The sequence below is a fragment of the Cryptomeria japonica genome, unplaced genomic scaffold (assembly GCF_030272615.1).
Source record: "Cryptomeria japonica unplaced genomic scaffold, Sugi_1.0 HiC_scaffold_583, whole genome shotgun sequence".
In the NCBI taxonomy this organism is placed as follows: Eukaryota; Viridiplantae; Streptophyta; class Pinopsida; order Cupressales; family Cupressaceae; genus Cryptomeria; species Cryptomeria japonica.
The window spans coordinates 27,501-46,835 of NW_026729389.1; the positions used below are offsets into that span (position 1 = coordinate 27,501).

General features: G+C 63.6%; 4 non-coding genes across 4 annotated transcripts; all 4 read right to left on the reverse strand.

The window, feature by feature from the left end:
• Positions 1 to 340: 340 nt before the first annotated feature.
• Positions 341 to 459, reverse strand: LOC131872375 (5S ribosomal RNA). Its single transcript, XR_009370529.1, has one exon. It is a non-coding gene; the product is annotated as a 5S ribosomal RNA (ribosomal RNA).
• Positions 460 to 6,374: 5,915 nt separating this feature from the next.
• Positions 6,375 to 6,493, reverse strand: LOC131872367 (5S ribosomal RNA). The gene has a single exon (XR_009370521.1). It is a non-coding gene; the product is annotated as a 5S ribosomal RNA (ribosomal RNA).
• Positions 6,494 to 12,483: 5,990 nt separating this feature from the next.
• LOC131872376 (5S ribosomal RNA) lies at positions 12,484 to 12,602 on the reverse strand. Its single transcript, XR_009370530.1, has one exon. It is a non-coding gene; the product is annotated as a 5S ribosomal RNA (ribosomal RNA).
• A 5,915-nt stretch (positions 12,603 to 18,517) lies between these two features.
• On the reverse strand, positions 18,518 to 18,636 carry LOC131872365 (5S ribosomal RNA). The gene has a single exon (XR_009370519.1). It is a non-coding gene; the product is annotated as a 5S ribosomal RNA (ribosomal RNA).
• Between the last annotated feature and the right edge of the window lie 699 nt (positions 18,637 to 19,335).

Below are 19,335 nucleotides of genomic sequence, written 5' to 3' on the forward strand. Positions count from 1 at the left end.
CTCACCTATCCCGGGCGTCTGGTGCGGAACCTTAGAGTAAGAAACATCACCGTGCACCTTGGCCAACGTGCGCGACTCGACCGAGCGCGCACTGGCCGAGGTGCACACCGATTTCACCTGGGTGCGCGCGCAGCACCTCGGGCGCACCGGGGTGCGCGCACAACGCCCGGGTTGCACCGTGGCCTGTGTGCTCGGGGCGCCTCGGGTGCGCGCTCGGTGTCGCCCCCGCGCGCGCGGTAGTGCGGGCAGCGCACCCCGGCCCGGCCCGGCCCCGACGAGAACGCAAACGGGCAAAAGGTTTATTCAAATAGCATTGCGACGCCCGGCGAAAAACTAAAAAAGGGTGCAACACCGGGACTTCCCGGGAGGTCACCCATCCCAGTACTACTCCGGCCCAAGCGCGCTTAACTGCGGAGTTCTGATGGGATCCGGTGCACTAACGCTGGTATGATCGCACCCGTTATGAGCTTGTCGCAGTGTGTACTTAGCAAACCGCGACCCACGTGCGAATCCACCCCGGCCACCCACCCCCGTCGAGGTGCACACCCTCCCTCGCGAAGTGCGCCCCGTTCGCCAAGTGTGAGCCCTGCCCGGGTGCGCGCACCTTGCTAGGGCGTCGGGTGTGCACCCGGCCCGGCCTACGTGCGTGCACCTGGACGGGGCGTCGTGTGCGTGCAGTGTCCCGTCTGCAACGCGGTGCCCACACACCACCTCGGGCGCAACGACCTGCGCTCACATGTGGGCCGAGTGCACCTTGGTGCATGTTCGGGGCGCCTCGGGTGCACGCTCGATCTTGCCCCGGTGCACCAAGGCGCTCGGTTTGCCCCGGGTGCGCACTTGGTGCAAGGTGGGCACCCAAAATAGGGATCAAGCACCAAAACACAAGTTTCGGGATGCAAAATGGGACCCAAGGACCACAAATGCGTTCCAAGACCCATGATGGGTCCACGAGAACAAAAATGTGTTCCGAGACTTAATAAACAAATATTGGGTTTTAGGAGAAGAAACATGCTCTGATGCCCAAAACGAGAATCGACCCCGAAAAGGCCACAGGCCAAAAGTGGGATGCGAGACAAAAAAAAATGGGACCCGAGGACCAAAATTGGGTTCCCAGGTCGAAGACAGGGCAACCGGACAAGAAACGACCTCTAAGGCTCGAAATGAGTCCCGACGACTAAAACTTGACAAGAAGCACCCATCAGGCACCCAACTCGACACCCATGGGATGCCGACCCACCCGGGCTTCCACCTAGCACACCTTGGCACCCACCCACCCTCGCACCCAACCTCGCACCCAACTTAGCACCTTTGAACCCACATTGGCACTCACCCTGACCCTGGCACCTTGGAACCCACATTGGCACTCACCTTGACCCTGGCACCCACCTTTGCACTCACCTTGGGACCCACCCTGGCTCCCACCTCGGCACCCACCCAGACACCCACCTTGGTTCCTTGGCACCCACCTTGGATCCTTGGCACCCACCCCGACACCCACCTTGGCACGCAACTTGGCTACTTGCCACCCACCTTGGCTCCTTGACGCCCACCCCGACAACCACCCCGTGACCTACCCTGGCTAGGGTTGGTGCACACCCACCCTGGTGCCCACCTTGGCACCCACCCCATGACCCACCTTGGCACGCACCTTAGTACCCACCCCGTTACCCACCCTAGGACCCACCCCGTGACCCACCTTGGCCAGGGTGGGTGCCTTGGTGCGCACAACTTGCCTGGGCTGCACACCAGGGCGGGCTCAAGATGGCACCCGCGTTCCGTTTTTTTCACTATCTTTCAAAACGGAAATTTTAAAATCTCGTTTTTTTTTTTTTTTTGCCTTTTCTGGAAATTAGTGAAGGCAGCGCATCAAAGGTGCGCAATGCTGGTGCGAACCCGGGAGCGCTCCGATGTGTGCTCCAAGGTGCGGCGTGCACGAAGTCCGAGCCCGGCTTGCCCCGGGTGCGCACCTCGCGTGCACCTTCGCCGGGGTGAGCACCTTGGCTGGGTTGCGCGCCCTGGTGCGCACCAAGGAGCGCTCTGAAGTGTGCTCCAAGGTGCGGCGTGCACGAAGTCGGAGCTCGGTTTGCCCCGGGTGTGCACCTCGGGTGCGCACCTCGCGTGCACCTTCGCTGCGGTGGGCACCTTGGCTGGGTTGCGCGCCTTGGTGGGCACCATGCAGTGCACGAAGTCGGAGCCCGGTTTGCCCCGGGCGCGCACCTCCGCCAGGGTGGGCACCTTGGTGCGCACAACTTGCCTGGGCTGCGCACCAGGAAGGGCTCAAGATGGCACCCGCGTTCCGTTTTTTTCACTATCTTTCAGAACGGAAATTTTAAAATATCGTTTTTTTTTGCCTTTTCTGGAAATTAGTGAAGGCAGCGCATCAAAGGTGCGCAACGCTGGTGCGAACCTGGGAGCGCTCCGATGTGTGCTCCAAGGTGCGGCGTGCACGAAGTCGGAGCCCGGTTTGCCCCGGGTGCGCCCTGGTGGGCACCATGGTGCGCACCAAGGAGCGCTCCGAAGTGTGCTCCAAGGTGCGGCCTGCACGAAGTCGGAGCCCGGTTTGCCCCGGGCGTGCACCGCGGGTGGGCACCTTGGTGCGCATGCCTTGCCTGGGCTGCGCACCAGGGCGGGCTCAAGATGGCACCCGCGTTCCGTTTTTTTCACTATCTTTCAAAACGGAAATTTTAAAATCTCATTTTTTTTTGCCTTTTCTGGAAATTAGTGAAGGCAGCGCATCAAAGGTGCGCACCTCGCTGCCCACCACGGTGCGCAACGCCGGTGGGCACCCGGGAGTGCTTCGAAGTGTGCTCCAAGGTGCTGCGTGCACGTTGTCGGAGCCCGGTTTGCCCCGGGTGCGCACCTCGCGTGCACCTTCGTCGGGGTGGGCACCTTGGCTGGGTTTGCCCCGGCTGCGCTCCGAAGCGGGGTTATTGGAGCGCCGCCTCTTTTTTTGTCGGAGCGTTTGGTGGGGTTTCTCGCATTGGCTCTTCCCAGGCCCGGTTGCCACCCTGGCGCGCACGAAGTCGGAAGTAGGGTTAATTGCCCGGGTGCGCACCTTTGCCAGGGTGGGCACCTTACCTGGGCTGTGCACCAGGGCGGGCTCAAGATGGCACCCGCGTTCCGTTTTTTTCACTATCTTTCAAAACGGAAATTTTAAAATCTCCTCTTTTTTTTGCCTTTTCTGGAAATTAGTGAAGGCAGCGCATCAAAGGTGCGCACCTCGCTGCCCACCTTGGTGTGCTCTGAGGTGCGCACCCGGGAGCGCTACGAAGTGTGCTCCAAGGTGCGGCGTGCACGTTGTCGGAGCCCGGTTTGCCCCGGGTGCGCACCTCGCCTGCACCTTGGCCGGGGTGGGCACCCTGGCTGGGTTTGCCCAGGGTGCGCTCCGAAGCGGGGTTACTGGAGCGCCCCCTCTTTTTTTGTCAGAGCGTTTGGTGGGGTTTCTCGCATTGGCTCTTCCCAGGCCCGGTTGTTGGGTGCGCTCCCACCCTGGCGCGCGCGAAGTTGGAAGTTGGGTTAATTGCCCGGGCGCGCACCTTCGCCAGGGTGGGCACCTTGGTGCGCACACCTTGGCTGGGCTGCGCACCAGGGCGGGCTCAAGATGGCACCAGCATTCCCTTTTTCTCACTATCTTTCAAAACGGAAATTTTAAAATCTCGTTTTCTTTTGCCTTTTATGGAAATTAGTGAAGGCATCGCATCAAAGGTGCGCACCTCGCTGCCCACCTTGGTGTGCTCCGAGGTGCCCACCACGGTGCGCTCCGAGGTGCCCACCACGGTGCGCAACGCCGGTGCGAACCCGGGAGCGCCCCGATGTGTGCTCCAAGGTGCGGCGTGCACGAAGCCGGACCCCGGTTTGCCCCGGGTGCGCACCTCGCGTGCACCTTGGTGCGCACACCTTGGCTGGGTTGCGCGGCCTGGTGGGCACCATGGTGCGCACCAAGGAGCGCTCCGAAGTGTGCTCCAAGGTGCGGCGTGCACGAAGTCCTAGCCCGGTTTGCCCCGGGTGCGCACCTTCGCCGCGGTGGGCACCATGGCGTGCACGAAGTCGGAGCCCGGTTTGCCCCGGGTGCGCACCTCGCGTGCACCTTCGCCGGGGTGGGCACCTCGGCTGGGTTGCGCGCCCTGGTGCGCACCAAGGAGCGCTCCGAAGTGTGCTCCAAGGTGCGGCGTGCACGAAGTCGGAGCCCGGTTTGCCCCGGGTGCGCACCTTCGCCGCGGTGGGCACCCTGGTGCGCACCATGGCGTGCACGAAGTCGGAGCCCGGTTTGCCCCGGGTGCGCACCTCGCGTGCACCTTCGGCGGGGTTGCGCGCCCTGGTGCGCACCAAGGAGCGCTCCGAAGTGTGCTCCAAGGTGCGGCGTGCACGAAGTCGGAGCCCGGTTTGCCCCGGGTGCGCACCTCGCGTGCACCTTCGGCGGGGTTGCGCGCCCTGGTGGGCACCATGGTGCGCACCAAGGAGCGCTCCGAAGTGTGCTCCAAGGTGCGGCGTGCACGAAGTCGGAGCCCGGTTTGCCCCGGGTGCGCACCTCGCGTGCACCTTCGCCGCGGTGGGCACCATGGCGTGCACGAAGTCGGAGCCCGGTTTGCCCCGGGTGCGCACCTCGCGTGCACCTTCGCCGGGGTGGGCACCTCGGCTGGGTTGCGCGCCCTGGTGCGCACCAAGGAGCGCTCCGAAGTGTGCTCCAAGGTGCGGCGTGCACGAAGTCGGAGCCCGGTTTGCCCCGGGTGCGCACCTCGCGTGCACCTTCGCCGCGGTGGGCACCATGGCGTGCACGAAGTCGGAGCCCGGTTTGCCCCGGGTGCGCACCCCGCGTGCACCTTCGCCGGGGTGGGCACCTCGGCTGGGTTGCGCGCCCTGGTGCGCACCAAGGAGCGCTCCGAAGTGTGCTCCAAGGTGCGGCGTGCACGAAGTCGGAGCCCGGTTTGCCCCGGGTGCGCACCTCGCGTGCACCTTCGCCGCGGTGGGCACCTTGGCTGGGTTGGGCACCATTGAGCGCTCCGAAGTGTGCTCCAAGGTGCGCACCATGGCCCTCCAAGGTGCGCAGCATGGCGTGCACGAAGTCGGAGCCCGGTTTGCCCCGGGTGCGCACCTCGCGTGCACCTTCGCCAGGGTGGGCACCTCGGTGCGCACACCTTCTCAATGTTTTCTTGCCTTTTCTGGAAATTGGTGAAGGCAGCGCATCAAAGGTGCGCACCTCGGTGTGCTCCGAGGTGCGAACCCGAGAGCGCTCCGAGGTGCCCACGAAGTCGAAAGTCGGGTTAATTGCATTGTTTTCCCCGGGTGCGCTCCGAGGTGCGCAACATCGGTGCGCACCAAGGAGGGCTCCGAAGTGTGCTCCAAGGTGCGCACGATTCGGAGCTCGGTTTGCCCGGGGTGCGCACACCTTGGCTGGGTTGCGCACCCTTTGTGCGCTCCAAGGTGCGCACGAAGTCGGAGCTCGGTTTGCCCCGGGTGCGCACCTTCGCCAGGGTGCGCACCTTGATGCGCACGCCTTGGCTGGGCTGCGCACCTTGGTGGGCGCCATGGTGCGCACCTTTCGTGCGCTCCAAGGTGCGCACGAAGTCGGAGCTCGGTTTGCCCCGGGTGCGCACCTTGGTGGGCGCCATGGTGCACTCCGAGGTGCCCAAGATTGGTGCGCACCAAGGAGCGCTCCGAAGTGCGCTCCAAGGTGCGCAGGTGCGCGCGAAGTCGAAAGTTGGGTTAATTGTCCGGTTTGCCTCGGGTGCGCACCTTGCGTGCACCTTCGCCAGGGTGGGCGCCTTGGTGCGCACACCTTGGCTGGGCTGCGCACCCGGGCGCGCACACCTTGGCACCCGCGTTTCCTTCATTTTAAATTTTTTTTTTTTACAATCTCTCAAGTGGGAAATTCTATAATCTCAACTTTTTTTGCCTTTTCAGGAAACTTTTGAATGGAGCGCATCATTGGTGCGCTCCGAAGTGTGCTCCAAGGTGCGCACCTCTGGTGTGCTCCAAAGCTCTCTCCAGCTGCGTGCACCTGCCCCGGCCGCGCACCCGGCCCCGCCCAGCTTCGCTCACCTGTCCCGGGCGTCTGGTGCGGAACCTTAGAGTAAGAAACATCACCGTGCACCTTGGCCAACGTGCGCGACTCGACCGAGCGCGCACTGGCCGAGGTGCACACCGATTTCACCTGGGTGCGCGCGCAGCACCTCGGGCGCACCGGGGTGCGCGCACAACGCCCGGGTTGCACCGTGGCCTGTGTGCTCGGGGCGCCTCGGGTGCGCGCTCGGTGTCGCCCCCGCGCGCGCGGTAGTGCGGGCAGCGCACCCCGGCCCGGCCCGGCCCCGACGAGAACGCAAACGGGCAAAAGGTTTATTCAAATAGCATTGCGACGCCCGGCGAAAAACTAAGAAAGGGTGCAACACCGGGACTTCCCGAGAGGTCACCCATCCCAGTACTACTCCGGCCCAAGCGCGCTTAACTGCGGAGTTCTGATGGGATCCGGTGCACTAACGCTGGTATGATCGCACCCGTTATGAGCTTGTCGCAGTGTGTACTTAGCAAACCGCGACCCACGTGCGAATCCACCCCGGCCACCCACCCCCGTCGAGGTGCACACCCTCCCTCGCGAAGTGCGCCCCGTTCGCCAAGTGTGAGCCCTGCCCGGGTGCGCGCACCTTGCTAGGGCGTCGGGTGTGCACCCGGCCCGGCCTACGTGCGTGCACCTGGACGGGGCGTCGTGTGCGTGCAGTGTCCCGTCTGCAACGCGGTGCCCACACACCACCTCGGGCGCAACGACCTGCGCTCACATGTGGGCCGAGTGCACCTTGGTGCATGTTCGGGGCGCCTCGGGTGCACGCTCGATCTTGCCCCGGTGCACCAAGGCGCTCGGTTTGCCCCGGGTGCGCACTTGGTGCAAGGTGGGCACCCAAAATAGGGATCAAGCACCAAAACACAAGTTTCGGGATGCAAAATGGGACCCAAGGACCACAAATGCGTTCCAAGACCCATGATGGGTCCACGAGAACAAAAATGTGTTCCGAGACTTAATAAACAAATATTGGGTTTTAGGAGAAGAAACATGCTCTGATGCCCAAAACGAGAATCGACCCCGAAAAGGCCACAGGCCAAAAGTGGGATGCGAGACAAAAAAAAATGGGACCCGAGGACCAAAATTGGGTTCCCAGGTCGAAGACAGGGCAACCGGACAAGAAACGACCTCTAAGGCTCGAAATGAGTCCCGACGACTAAAACTTGACAAGAAGCACCCATCAGGCACCCAACTCGACACCCATGGGATGCCGACCCACCCGGGCTTCCACCTAGCACACCTTGGCACCCACCCACCCTCGCACCCAACCTCGCACCCAACTTAGCACCTTTGAACCCACATTGGCACTCACCCTGACCCTGGCACCTTGGAACCCACATTGGCACTCACCTTGACCCTGGCACCCACCTTTGCACTCACCTTGGGACCCACCCTGGCTCCCACCTCGGCACCCACCCAGACACCCACCTTGGTTCCTTGGCACCCACCTTGGATCCTTGGCACCCACCCCGACACCCACCTTGGCACGCAACTTGGCTACTTGCCACCCACCTTGGCTCCTTGACGCCCACCCCGACAACCACCCCGTGACCTACCCTGGCTAGGGTTGGTGCACACCCACCCTGGTGCCCACCTTGGCACCCACCCCATGACCCACCTTGGCACGCACCTTAGTACCCACCCCGTTACCCACCCTAGGACCCACCCCGTGACCCACCTTGGCCAGGGTGGGTGCCTTGGTGCGCACAACTTGCCTGGGCTGCACACCAGGGCGGGCTCAAGATGGCACCCGCGTTCCGTTTTTTTCACTATCTTTCAAAACGGAAATTTTAAAATCTCGTTTTTTTTTTTTTTTTGCCTTTTCTGGAAATTAGTGAAGGCAGCGCATCAAAGGTGCGCAATGCTGGTGCGAACCCGGGAGCGCTCCGATGTGTGCTCCAAGGTGCGGCGTGCACGAAGTCCGAGCCCGGCTTGCCCCGGGTGCGCACCTCGCGTGCACCTTCGCCGGGGTGAGCACCTTGGCTGGGTTGCGCGCCCTGGTGCGCACCAAGGAGCGCTCTGAAGTGTGCTCCAAGGTGCGGCGTGCACGAAGTCGGAGCTCGGTTTGCCCCGGGTGTGCACCTCGGGTGCGCACCTCGCGTGCACCTTCGCTGCGGTGGGCACCTTGGCTGGGTTGCGCGCCTTGGTGGGCACCATGCAGTGCACGAAGTCGGAGCCCGGTTTGCCCCGGGCGCGCACCTCCGCCAGGGTGGGCACCTTGGTGCGCACAACTTGCCTGGGCTGCGCACCAGGAAGGGCTCAAGATGGCACCCGCGTTCCGTTTTTTTCACTATCTTTCAGAACGGAAATTTTAAAATATCATTTTTTTTTGCCTTTTCTGGAAATTAGTGAAGGCAGCGCATCAAAGGTGCGCAACGCTGGTGCGAACCTGGGAGCGCTCCGATGTGTGCTCCAAGGTGCGGCGTGCACGAAGTCGGAGCCCGGTTTGCCCCGGGTGCGCCCTGGTGGGCACCATGGTGCGCACCAAGGAGCGCTCCGAAGTGTGCTCCAAGGTGCGGCCTGCACGAAGTCGGAGCCCGGTTTGCCCCGGGTGTGCACCGCGGGTGGGCACCTTGGTGCGCATGCCTTGCCTGGGCTGCGCACCAGGGCGGGCTCAAGATGGCACCCGCGTTCCGTTTTTTTCACTATCTTTCAAAACGGAAATTTTAAAATCTCATTTTTTTTTGCCTTTTCTGGAAATTAGTGAAGGCAGCGCATCAAAGGTGCGCACCTCGCTGCCCACCACGGTGCGCAACGCCGGTGGGCACCCGGGAGTGCTTCGAAGTGTGCTCCAAGGTGCTGCGTGCACGTTGTCGGAGCCCGGTTTGCCCCGGGTGCGCACCTCGCGTGCACCTTCGTCGGGGTGGGCACCTTGGCTGGGTTTGCCCCGGCTGCGCTCCGAAGCGGGGTTATTGGAGCGCCGCCTCTTTTTTTGTCGGAGCGTTTGGTGGGGTTTCTCGCATTGGCTCTTCCCAGGCCCGGTTGCCACCCTGGCGCGCACGAAGTCGGAAGTAGGGTTAATTGCCCGGGTGCGCACCTTTGCCAGGGTGGGCACCTTACCTGGGCTGTGCACCAGGGCGGGCTCAAGATGGCACCCGCGTTCCGTTTTTTTCACTATCTTTCAAAACGGAAATTTTAAAATCTCCTCTTTTTTTTGCCTTTTCTGGAAATTAGTGAAGGCAGCGCATCAAAGGTGCGCACCTCGCTGCCCACCTTGGTGTGCTCTGAGGTGCGCACCCGGGAGCGCTACGAAGTGTGCTCCAAGGTGCGGCGTGCACGTTGTCGGAGCCCGGTTTGCCCCGGGTGCGCACCTCGCCTGCACCTTGGCCGGGGTGGGCACCCTGGCTGGGTTTGCCCAGGGTGCGCTCCGAAGCGGGGTTACTGGAGCGCCCCCTCTTTTTTTGTCAGAGTGTTTGGTGGGGTTTCTCGCATTGGCTCTTCCCAGGCCCGGTTGTTGGGTGCGCTCCCACCCTGGCGCGCGCGAAGTTGGAAGTTGGGTTAATTGCCCGGGCGCGCACCTTCGCCAGGGTGGGCACCTTGGTGCGCACACCTTGGCTGGGCTGCGCACCAGGGCGGGCTCAAGATGGCACCAGCATTCCCTTTTTCTCACTATCTTTCAAAACGGAAATTTTAAAATCTCGTTTTCTTTTGCCTTTTATGGAAATTAGTGAAGGCATCGCATCAAAGGTGCGCACCTCGCTGCCCACCTTGGTGTGCTCCGAGGTGCCCACCACGGTGCGCTCCGAGGTGCCCACCACGGTGCGCAACGCCGGTGCGAACCCGGGAGCGCCCCGATGTGTGCTCCAAGGTGCGGCGTGCACGAAGCCGGACCCCGGTTTGCCCCGGGTGCGCACCTCGCGTGCACCTTGGTGCGCACACCTTGGCTGGGTTGCGCGGCCTGGTGGGCACCATGGTGCGCACCAAGGAGCGCTCCGAAGTGTGCTCCAAGGTGCGGCGTGCACGAAGTCCTAGCCCGGTTTGCCCCGGGTGCGCACCTTCGCCGCGGTGGGCACCATGGCGTGCACGAAGTCGGAGCCCGGTTTGCCCCGGGTGCGCACCTCGCGTGCACCTTCGCCGGGGTGGGCACCTCGGCTGGGTTGCGCGCCCTGGTGCGCACCAAGGAGCGCTCCGAAGTGTGCTCCAAGGTGCGGCGTGCACGAAGTCGGAGCCCGGTTTGCCCCGGGTGCGCACCTTCGCCGCGGTGGGCACCCTGGTGCGCACCATGGCGTGCACGAAGTCGGAGCCCGGTTTGCCCCGGGTGCGCACCTCGCGTGCACCTTCGGCGGGGTTGCGCGCCCTGGTGCGCACCAAGGAGCGCTCCGAAGTGTGCTCCAAGGTGCGGCGTGCACGAAGTCGGAGCCCGGTTTGCCCCGGGTGCGCACCTCGCGTGCACCTTCGGCGGGGTTGCGCGCCCTGGTGGGCACCATGGTGCGCACCAAGGAGCGCTCCGAAGTGTGCTCCAAGGTGCGGCGTGCACGAAGTCGGAGCCCGGTTTGCCCCGGGTGCGCACCTCGCGTGCACCTTCGCCGCGGTGGGCACCATGGCGTGCACGAAGTCGGAGCCCGGTTTGCCCCGGGTGCGCACCTCGCGTGCACCTTCGCCGCGGTGGGCACCATGGCGTGCACGAAGTCGGAGCCCGGTTTGCCCCGGGTGCGCACCTCGCGTGCACCTTCGCTGGGGTGGGCACCTCGGCTGGGTTGCGCGCCCTGGTGCGCACCAAGGAGCGCTCCGAAGTGTGCTCCAAGGTGCGGCGTGCACGAAGTCGGAGCCCGGTTTGCCCCGGGTGCGCACCTCGCGTGCACCTTCGCCGCGGTGGGCACCATGGCGTGCACGAAGTCGGAGCCCGGTTTGCCCCGGGTGCGCACCCCGCGTGCACCTTCGCCGGGGTGGGCACCTCGGCTGGGTTGCGCGCCCTGGTGCGCACCAAGGAGCGCTCCGAAGTGTGCTCCAAGGTGCGGCGTGCACGAAGTCGGAGCCCGGTTTACCCCGGGTGCGCACCTCGCGTGCACCTTCGCCGCGGTGGGCACCTTGGCTGGGTTGGGCACCATTGAGCGCTCCGAAGTGTGCTCCAAGGTGCGCACCATGGCCCTCCAAGGTGCGCAGCATGGCGTGCACGAAGTCGGAGCCCGGTTTGCCCCGGGTGCGCACCTCGCGTGCACCTTCGCCAGGGTGGGCACCTCGGTGCGCACACCTTCTCAATGTTTTCTTGCCTTTTCTGGAAATTGGTGAAGGCAGCGCATCAAAGGTGCGCACCTCGGTGTGCTCCGAGGTGCGAACCCGAGAGCGCTCCGAGGTGCCCACGAAGTCGAAAGTCGGGTTAATTGCATTGTTTTCCCCGGGTGCGCTCCGAGGTGCGCAACATCGGTGCGCACCAAGGAGGGCTCCGAAGTGTGCTCCAAGGTGCGCACGATTCGGAGCTCGGTTTGCCCGGGGTGCGCACACCTTGGCTGGGTTGCGCACCCTTTGTGCGCTCCAAGGTGCGCACGAAGTCGGAGCTCGGTTTGCCCCGGGTGCGCACCTTCGCCAGGGTGCGCACCTTGATGCGCACGCCTTGGCTGGGCTGCGCACCTTGGTGGGCGCCATGGTGCGCACCTTTCGTGCGCTCCAAGGTGCGCACGAAGTCGGAGCTCGGTTTGCCCCGGGTGCGCACCTTGGTGGGCGCCATGGTGCACTCCGAGGTGCCCAAGATTGGTGCGCACCAAGGAGCGCTCCGAAGTGCGCTCCAAGGTGCGCAGGTGCGCGCGAAGTCGAAAGTTGGGTTAATTGTCCGGTTTGCCTCGGGTGCGCACCTTGCGTGCACCTTCGCCAGGGTGGGCGCCTTGGTGCGCACACCTTGGCTGGGCTGCGCACCCGGGCGCGCACACCTTGGCACCCGCGTTTCCTTCATTTTAAATTTTTTTTTTTTACAATCTTTCAAGTGGGAAATTCTATAATCTCAACTTTTTTTGCCTTTTCAGGAAACTTTTGAATGGAGCGCATCATTGGTGCGCTCCGAAGTGTGCTCCAAGGTGCGCACCTCTGGTGTGCTCCAAAGCTCTCTCCAGCTGCGTGCACCTGCCCCGGCCGCGCACCCGGCCCCGCCCAGCTTCGCTCACCTGTCCCGGGCGTCTGGTGCGGAACCTTAGAGTAAGAAACATCACCGTGCACCTTGGCCAACGTGCGCGACTCGACCGAGCGCGCACTGGCCGAGGTGCACACCGATTTCACCTGGGTGCGCGCGCAGCACCTCGGGCGCACCGGGGTGCGCGCACAACGCCCGGGTTGCACCGTGGCCTGTGTGCTCGGGGCGCCTCGGGTGCGCGCTCGGTGTCGCCCCCCGCGCGCGCGGTAGTGCGGGCAGCGCACCCCGGCCCGGCCCGGCCCCGACGAGAACGCAAACGGGCAAAAGGTTTATTCAAATAGCATTGCGACGCCCGGCGAAAAACTAAAAAAGGGTGCAACACCGGGACTTCCCGGGAGGTCACCCATCCCAGTACTACTCCGGCCCAAGCGCGCTTAACTGCGGAGTTCTGATGGGATCCGGTGCACTAACGCTGGTATGATCGCACCCGTTATGAGCTTGTCGCAGTGTGTACTTAGCAAACCGCGACCCACGTGCGAATCCACCCCGGCCACCCACCCCCGTCGAGGTGCACACCCTCCCTCGCGAAGTGCGCCCCGTTCGCCAAGTGTGAGCCCTGCCCGGGTGCGCGCACCTTGCTAGGGCGTCGGGTGTGCACCCGGCCCGGCCTACGTGCGTGCACCTGGACGGGGCGTCGTGTGCGTGCAGTGTCCCGTCTGCAACGCGGTGCCCACACACCACCTCGGGCGCAACGACCTGCGCTCACATGTGGGCCGAGTGCACCTTGGTGCATGTTCGGGGCGCCTCGGGTGCACGCTCGATCTTGCCCCGGTGCACCAAGGCGCTCGGTTTGCCCCGGGTGCGCACTTGGTGCAAGGTGGGCACCCAAAATAGGGATCAAGCACCAAAACACAAGTTTCGGGATGCAAAATGGGACCCAAGGACCACAAATGCGTTCCAAGACCCATGATGGGTCCACGAGAACAAAAATGTGTTCCGAGACTTAATAAATAAATATTGGGTTTTAGGAGAAGAAACATGCTCTGATGCCCAAAACGAGAATCGACCCCGAAAAGGCCACAGGCCAAAAGTGGGATGCGAGACAAAAAAAAATGGGACCCGAGGACCAAAATTGGGTTCCCAGGTCGAAGACAGGGCAACCGGACAAGAAACGACCTCTAAGGCTCGAAATGAGTCCCGACGACTAAAACTTGACAAGAAGCACCCATCAGGCACCCAACTCGACACCCATGGGATGCCGACCCACCCGGGCTTCCACCTAGCACACCTTGGCACCCACCCACCCTCGCACCCAACCTCGCACCCAACTTAGCACCTTTGAACCCACATTGGCACTCACCCTGACCCTGGCACCTTGGAACCCACATTGGCACTCACCTTGACCCTGGCACCCACCTTTGCACTCACCTTGGGACCCACCCTGGCTCCCACCTCGGCACCCACCCAGACACCCACCTTGGTTCCTTGGCACCCACCTTGGATCCTTGGCACCCACCCCGACACCCACCTTGGCACGCAACTTGGCTACTTGCCACCCACCTTGGCTCCTTGACGCCCACCCCGACAACCACCCCGTGACCTACCCTGGCTAGGGTTGGTGCACACCCACCCTGGTGCCCACCTTGGCACCCACCCCATGACCCACCTTGGCACGCACCTTAGTACCCACCCCGTTACCCACCCTAGGACCCACCCCGTGACCCACCTTGGCCAGGGTGGGTGCCTTGGTGCGCACAACTTGCCTGGGCTGCACACCAGGGCGGGCTCAAGATGGCACCCGCGTTCCGTTTTTTTCACTATCTTTCAAAACGGAAATTTTAAAATCTCGTTTTTTTTTTTTTTTTGCCTTTTCTGGAAATTAGTGAAGGCAGCGCATCAAAGGTGCGCAATGCTGGTGCGAACCCGGGAGCGCTCCGATGTGTGCTCCAAGGTGCGGCGTGCACGAAGTCCGAGCCCGGCTTGCCCCGGGTGCGCACCTCGCGTGCACCTTCGCCGGGGTGAGCACCTTGGCTGGGTTGCGCGCCCTGGTGCGCACCAAGGAGCGCTCTGAAGTGTGCTCCAAGGTGCGGCGTGCACGAAGTCGGAGCTCGGTTTGCCCCGGGTGTGCACCTCGGGTGCGCACCTCGCGTGCACCTTCGCTGCGGTGGGCACCTTGGCTGGGTTGCGCGCCTTGGTGGGCACCATGCAGTGCACGAAGTCGGAGCCCGGTTTGCCCCGGGCGCGCACCTCCGCCAGGGTGGGCACCTTGGTGCGCACAACTTGCCTGGGCTGCGCACCAGGAAGGGCTCAAGATGGCACCCGCGTTCCGTTTTTTTCACTATCTTTCAGAACGGAAATTTTAAAATATCGTTTTTTTTTGCCTTTTCTGGAAATTAGTGAAGGCAGCGCATCAAAGGTGCGCAACGCTGGTGCGAACCTGGGAGCGCTCCGATGTGTGCTCCAAGGTGCGGCGTGCACGAAGTCGGAGCCCGGTTTGCCCCGGGTGCGCCCTGGTGGGCACCATGGTGCGCACCAAGGAGCGCTCCGAAGTGTGCTCCAAGGTGCGGCCTGCACGAAGTCGGAGCCCGGTTTGCCCCGGGTGTGCACCGCGGGTGGGCACCTTGGTGCGCATGCCTTGCCTGGGCTGCGCACCAGGGCGGGCTCAAGATGGCACCCGCGTTCCGTTTTTTTCACTATCTTTCAAAACGGAAATTTTAAAATCTCATTTTTTTTTGCCTTTTCTGGAAATTAGTGAAGGCAGCGCATCAAAGGTGCGCACCTCGCTGCCCACCACGGTGCGCAACGCCGGTGGGCACCCGGGAGTGCTTCGAAGTGTGCTCCAAGGTGCTGCGTGCACGTTGTCGGAGCCCGGTTTGCCCCGGGTGCGCACCTCGCGTGCACCTTCGTCGGGGTGGGCACCTTGGCTGGGTTTGCCCCGGCTGCGCTCCGAAGCGGGGTTATTGGAGCGCCGCCTCTTTTTTTGTCGGAGCGTTTGGTGGGGTTTCTCGCATTGGCTCTTCCCAGGCCCGGTTGCCACCCTGGCGCGCACGAAGTCGGAAGTAGGGTTAATTGCCCGGGTGCGCACCTTTGCCAGGGTGGGCACCTTACCTGGGCTGTGCACCCGGGCGGGCTCAAGATGGCACCCGCGTTCCGTTTTTTTCACTATCTTTCAAAACGGAAATTTTAAAATCTCCTCTTTTTTTTGCCTTTTCTGGAAATTAGTGAAGGCAGCGCATCAAAGGTGCGCACCTCGCTGCCCACCTTGGTGTGCTCTGAGGTGCGCACCCGGGAGCGCTACGAAGTGTGCTCCAAGGTGCGGCGTGCACGTTGTCGGAGCCCGGTTTGCCCCGGGTGCGCACCTCGCCTGCACCTTGGCCGGGGTGGGCACCCTGGCTGGGTTTGCCCAGGGTGCGCTCCGAAGCGGGGTTACTGGAGCGCCCCCTCTTTTTTTGTCAGAGCGTTTGGTGGGGTTTCTCGCATTGGCTCTTCCCAGGCCCGGTTGTTGGGTGCGCTCCCACCCTGGCGCGCGCGAAGTTGGAAGTTGGGTTAATTGCCCGGGCGCGCACCTTCGCCAGGGTGGGCACCTTGGTGCGCACACCTTGGCTGGGCTGCGCACCAGGGCGGGCTCAAGATGGCACCAGCATTCCCTTTTTCTCACTATCTTTCAAAACGGAAATTTTAAAATCTCGTTTTCTTTTGCCTTTTATGGAAATTAGTGAAGGCATCGCATCAAAGGTGCGCACCTCGCTGCCCACCTTGGTGTGCTCCGAGGTGCCCACCACGGTGCGCTCCGAGGTGCCCACCACGGTGCGCAACGCCGGTGCGAACCCGGGAGCGCCCCGATGTGTGCTCCAAGGTGCGGCGTGCACGAAGCCGGACCCCGGTTTGCCCCGGGTGCGCACCTCGCGTGCACCTTGGTGCGCACACCTTGGCTGGGTTGCGCGGCCTGGTGGGCACCATGGTGCGCACCAAGGAGCGCTCCGAAGTGTGCTCCAAGGTGCGGCGTGCACGAAGTCCTAGCCCGGTTTGCCCCGGGTGCGCACCTTCGCCGCGGTGGGCACCATGGCGTGCACGAAGTCGGAGCCCGGTTTGCCCCGGGTGCGCACCTCGCGTGCACCTTCGCCGGGGTGGGCACCTCGGCTGGGTTGCGCGCCCTGGTGCGCACCAAGGAGCGCTCCGAAGTGTGCTCCAAGGTGCGGCGTGCACGAAGTCGGAGCCCGGTTTGCCCCGGGTGCGCACCTTCGCCGCGGTGGGCACCCTGGTGCGCACCATGGCGTGCACGAAGTCGGAGCCCGGTTTGCCCCGGGTGCGCACCTCGCGTGCACCTTCGGCGGGGTTGCGCGCCCTGGTGCGCACCAAGGAGCGCTCCGAAGTGTGCTCCAAGGTGCGGCGTGCACGAAGTCGGAGCCCGGTTTGCCCCGGGTGCGCACCTCGCGTGCACCTTCGGCGGGGTTGCGCGCCCTGGTGGGCACCATGGTGCGCACCAAGGAGCGCTCCGAAGTGTGCTCCAAGGTGCGGCGTGCACGAAGTCGGAGCCCGGTTTGCCCCGGGTGCGCACCTCGCGTGCACCTTCGCCGCGGTGGGCACCATGGCGTGCACGAAGTCGGAGCCCGGTTTGCCCCGGGTGCGCACCTCGCGTGCACCTTCGCCGGGGTGGGCACCTCGGCTGGGTTGCGCGCCCTGGTGCGCACCAAGGAGCGCTCCGAAGTGTGCTCCAAGGTGCGGCGTGCACGAAGTCGGAGCCCGGTTTGCCCCGGGTGCGCACCTCGCGTGCACCTTCGCCGCGGTGGGCACCATGGCGTGCACGAAGTCGGAGCCCGGTTTGCCTCGGGTGCGCACCCCGCGTGCACCTTCGCCGGGGTGGGCACCTCGGCTGGGTTGCGCGCCCTGGTGCGCACCAAGGAGCGCTCCGAAGTGTGCTCCAAGGTGCGGCGTGCACGAAGTCGGAGCCCGGTTTGCCCCGGGTGCGCACCTCGCGTGCACCTTCGCCGCGGTGGGCACCTTGGCTGGGTTGGGCACCATTGAGCGCTCCGAAGTGTGCTCCAAGGTGCGCACCATGGCCCTCCAAGGTGCGCAGCATGGCGTGCACGAAGTCGGAGCCCGGTTTGCCCCGGGTGCGCACCTCGCGTGCACCTTCGCCAGGGTGGGCACCTCGGTGCGCACACCTTCTCAATGTTTTCTTGCCTTTTCTGGAAATTGGTGAAGGCAGCGCATCAAAGGTGCGCACCTCGGTGTGCTCCGAGGTGCGAACCCGAGAGCGCTCCGAGGTGCCCACGAAGTCGAAAGTCGGGTTAATTGCATTGTTTTCCCCGGGTGCGCTCCGAGGTGCGCAACATCGGTGCGCACCAAGGAGGGCTCCGAAGTGTGCTCCAAGGTGCGCACGATTCGGAGCTCGGTTTGCCCGGGGTGCGCACACCTTGGCTGGGTTGCGCACCCTTTGTGCGCTCCAAGGTGCGCACGAAGTCGGAGCTCGGTTTGCCCCGGGTGCGCACCTTCGCCAGGGTGCGCACCTTGATGCGCACGCCTTGGCTGGGCTGCGCACCTTGGTGGGCGCCATGGTGCGCACCTTTCGTGCGCTCCAAGGTGCGCACGAAGTCGGAGCTCGGTTTGCCCCGGGTGCGCACCTTGGTGGGCGCCATGGTGCACTCCGAGGTGCCCAAGATTGGTGCGCAACAAGGAGCGCTCCGAAGTGCGCTCCAAGGTGCGCAGGTGCGCGCGAAGTCGAAAGTTGGGTTAATTGTCCGGTTTGCCTCGGGTGCGCACCTTGCGTGCACCTTCGCCAGGGTGGGCGCCTTGGTGCGCACACCTTGGCTGGGCTGCGCACCCGGGCGCGCACACCTTGGCACCCGCGTTTCCTTCATTTTAAATTTTTTTTTTTTACAATCTCTCAAGTGGGAAATTCTATAATCTCAACTTTTTTTGCCTTTTCAGGAAACTTTTGAATGGAGCGCATCATTGGTGCGCTCCGAAGTGTGCTCCAAGGTGCGCACCTCTGGTGTGCTCCAAAGCTCTCTCCAGCTGCGTGCACCTGCCCCGGCCGCGCACCCGGCCCCGCCCAGCTTCGCTCACCTGTCCCGGGCGTCTGGTGCGGAACCTTAGAGTAAGAAACATCACCGTGCACCTTGGCCAACGTGCGCGACTCGACCGAGCGCGCACTGGCCGAGGTGCACACCGATTTCACCTGGGTGCGCGCGCAGCACCTCGGGCGCACCGGGGTGCGCGCACAACGCCCGGGTTGCACCGTGGCCTGTGTGCTCGGGGCGCCTCGGGTGCGCGCTCGGTGTCGCCCCCGCGCGCGCGGTAGTGCGGGCAGCGCACCCCGGCCCGGCCCGGCCCCGACGAGAACGCAAACGGGCAAAAGGTTTATTCAAATAGCATTGCGACGCCCGGCGAAAAACTAAGAAAGGGTGCAACACCGGGACTTCCCGGGAGGTCACCCATCCTAGTACTACTCCGGCCCAAGCGCGCTTAACTGCGGAGTTCTGATGGGATCCGGTGCACTAACGCTGGTATGATCGCACCCGTTATGAGCTTGTCGCAGTGTGTACTTAGCAAACCGCGACCCACGTGCGAATCCACCCCGGCCACCCACCCCCGTCGAGGTGCACACCCTCCCTCGCGAAGTGCGCCCCGTTCGCCAAGTGTGAGCCCTGCCCGGGTGCGCGCACCTTGCTAGGGCGTCGGGTGTGCACCCGGCCCGGCCTACGTGCGTGCACCTGGACGGGGCGTCGTGTGCGTGCAGTGTCCCGTCTGCAACGCGGTGCCCACACACCACCTCGGGCGCAACGACCTGCGCTCACATGTGGGCCGAGTGCACCTTGGTGCATGTTCGGGGCGCCTCGGGTGCACGCTCGATCTTGCCCCGGTGCACCAAGGCGCTCGGTTTGCCCCGGGTGCGCACTTGGTGCAAGGTGGGCACCCAAAATAGGGATCAAGCACCAAAACACAAGTTTCGGGATGCAAAATGGGACCCAAGGACCACAAATGCGTTCCAAGACCCATGATGGGTCCACGAGAACAAAAATGTGTTCCGAGACTTAATAAACAAATATTGGGTTTTAGGAGAAGAAACATGCTCTGATGCCCAAAACGAGAATCGACCCCGAAAAGGCCACAGGCCAAAAGTGGGATGCGAGACAAAAAAAAATGGGACCCGAGGACCAAAATTGGGTTCCCAGGTCGAAGACAGGGCAACCGGACAAGAAACGACCTCTAAGGCTCG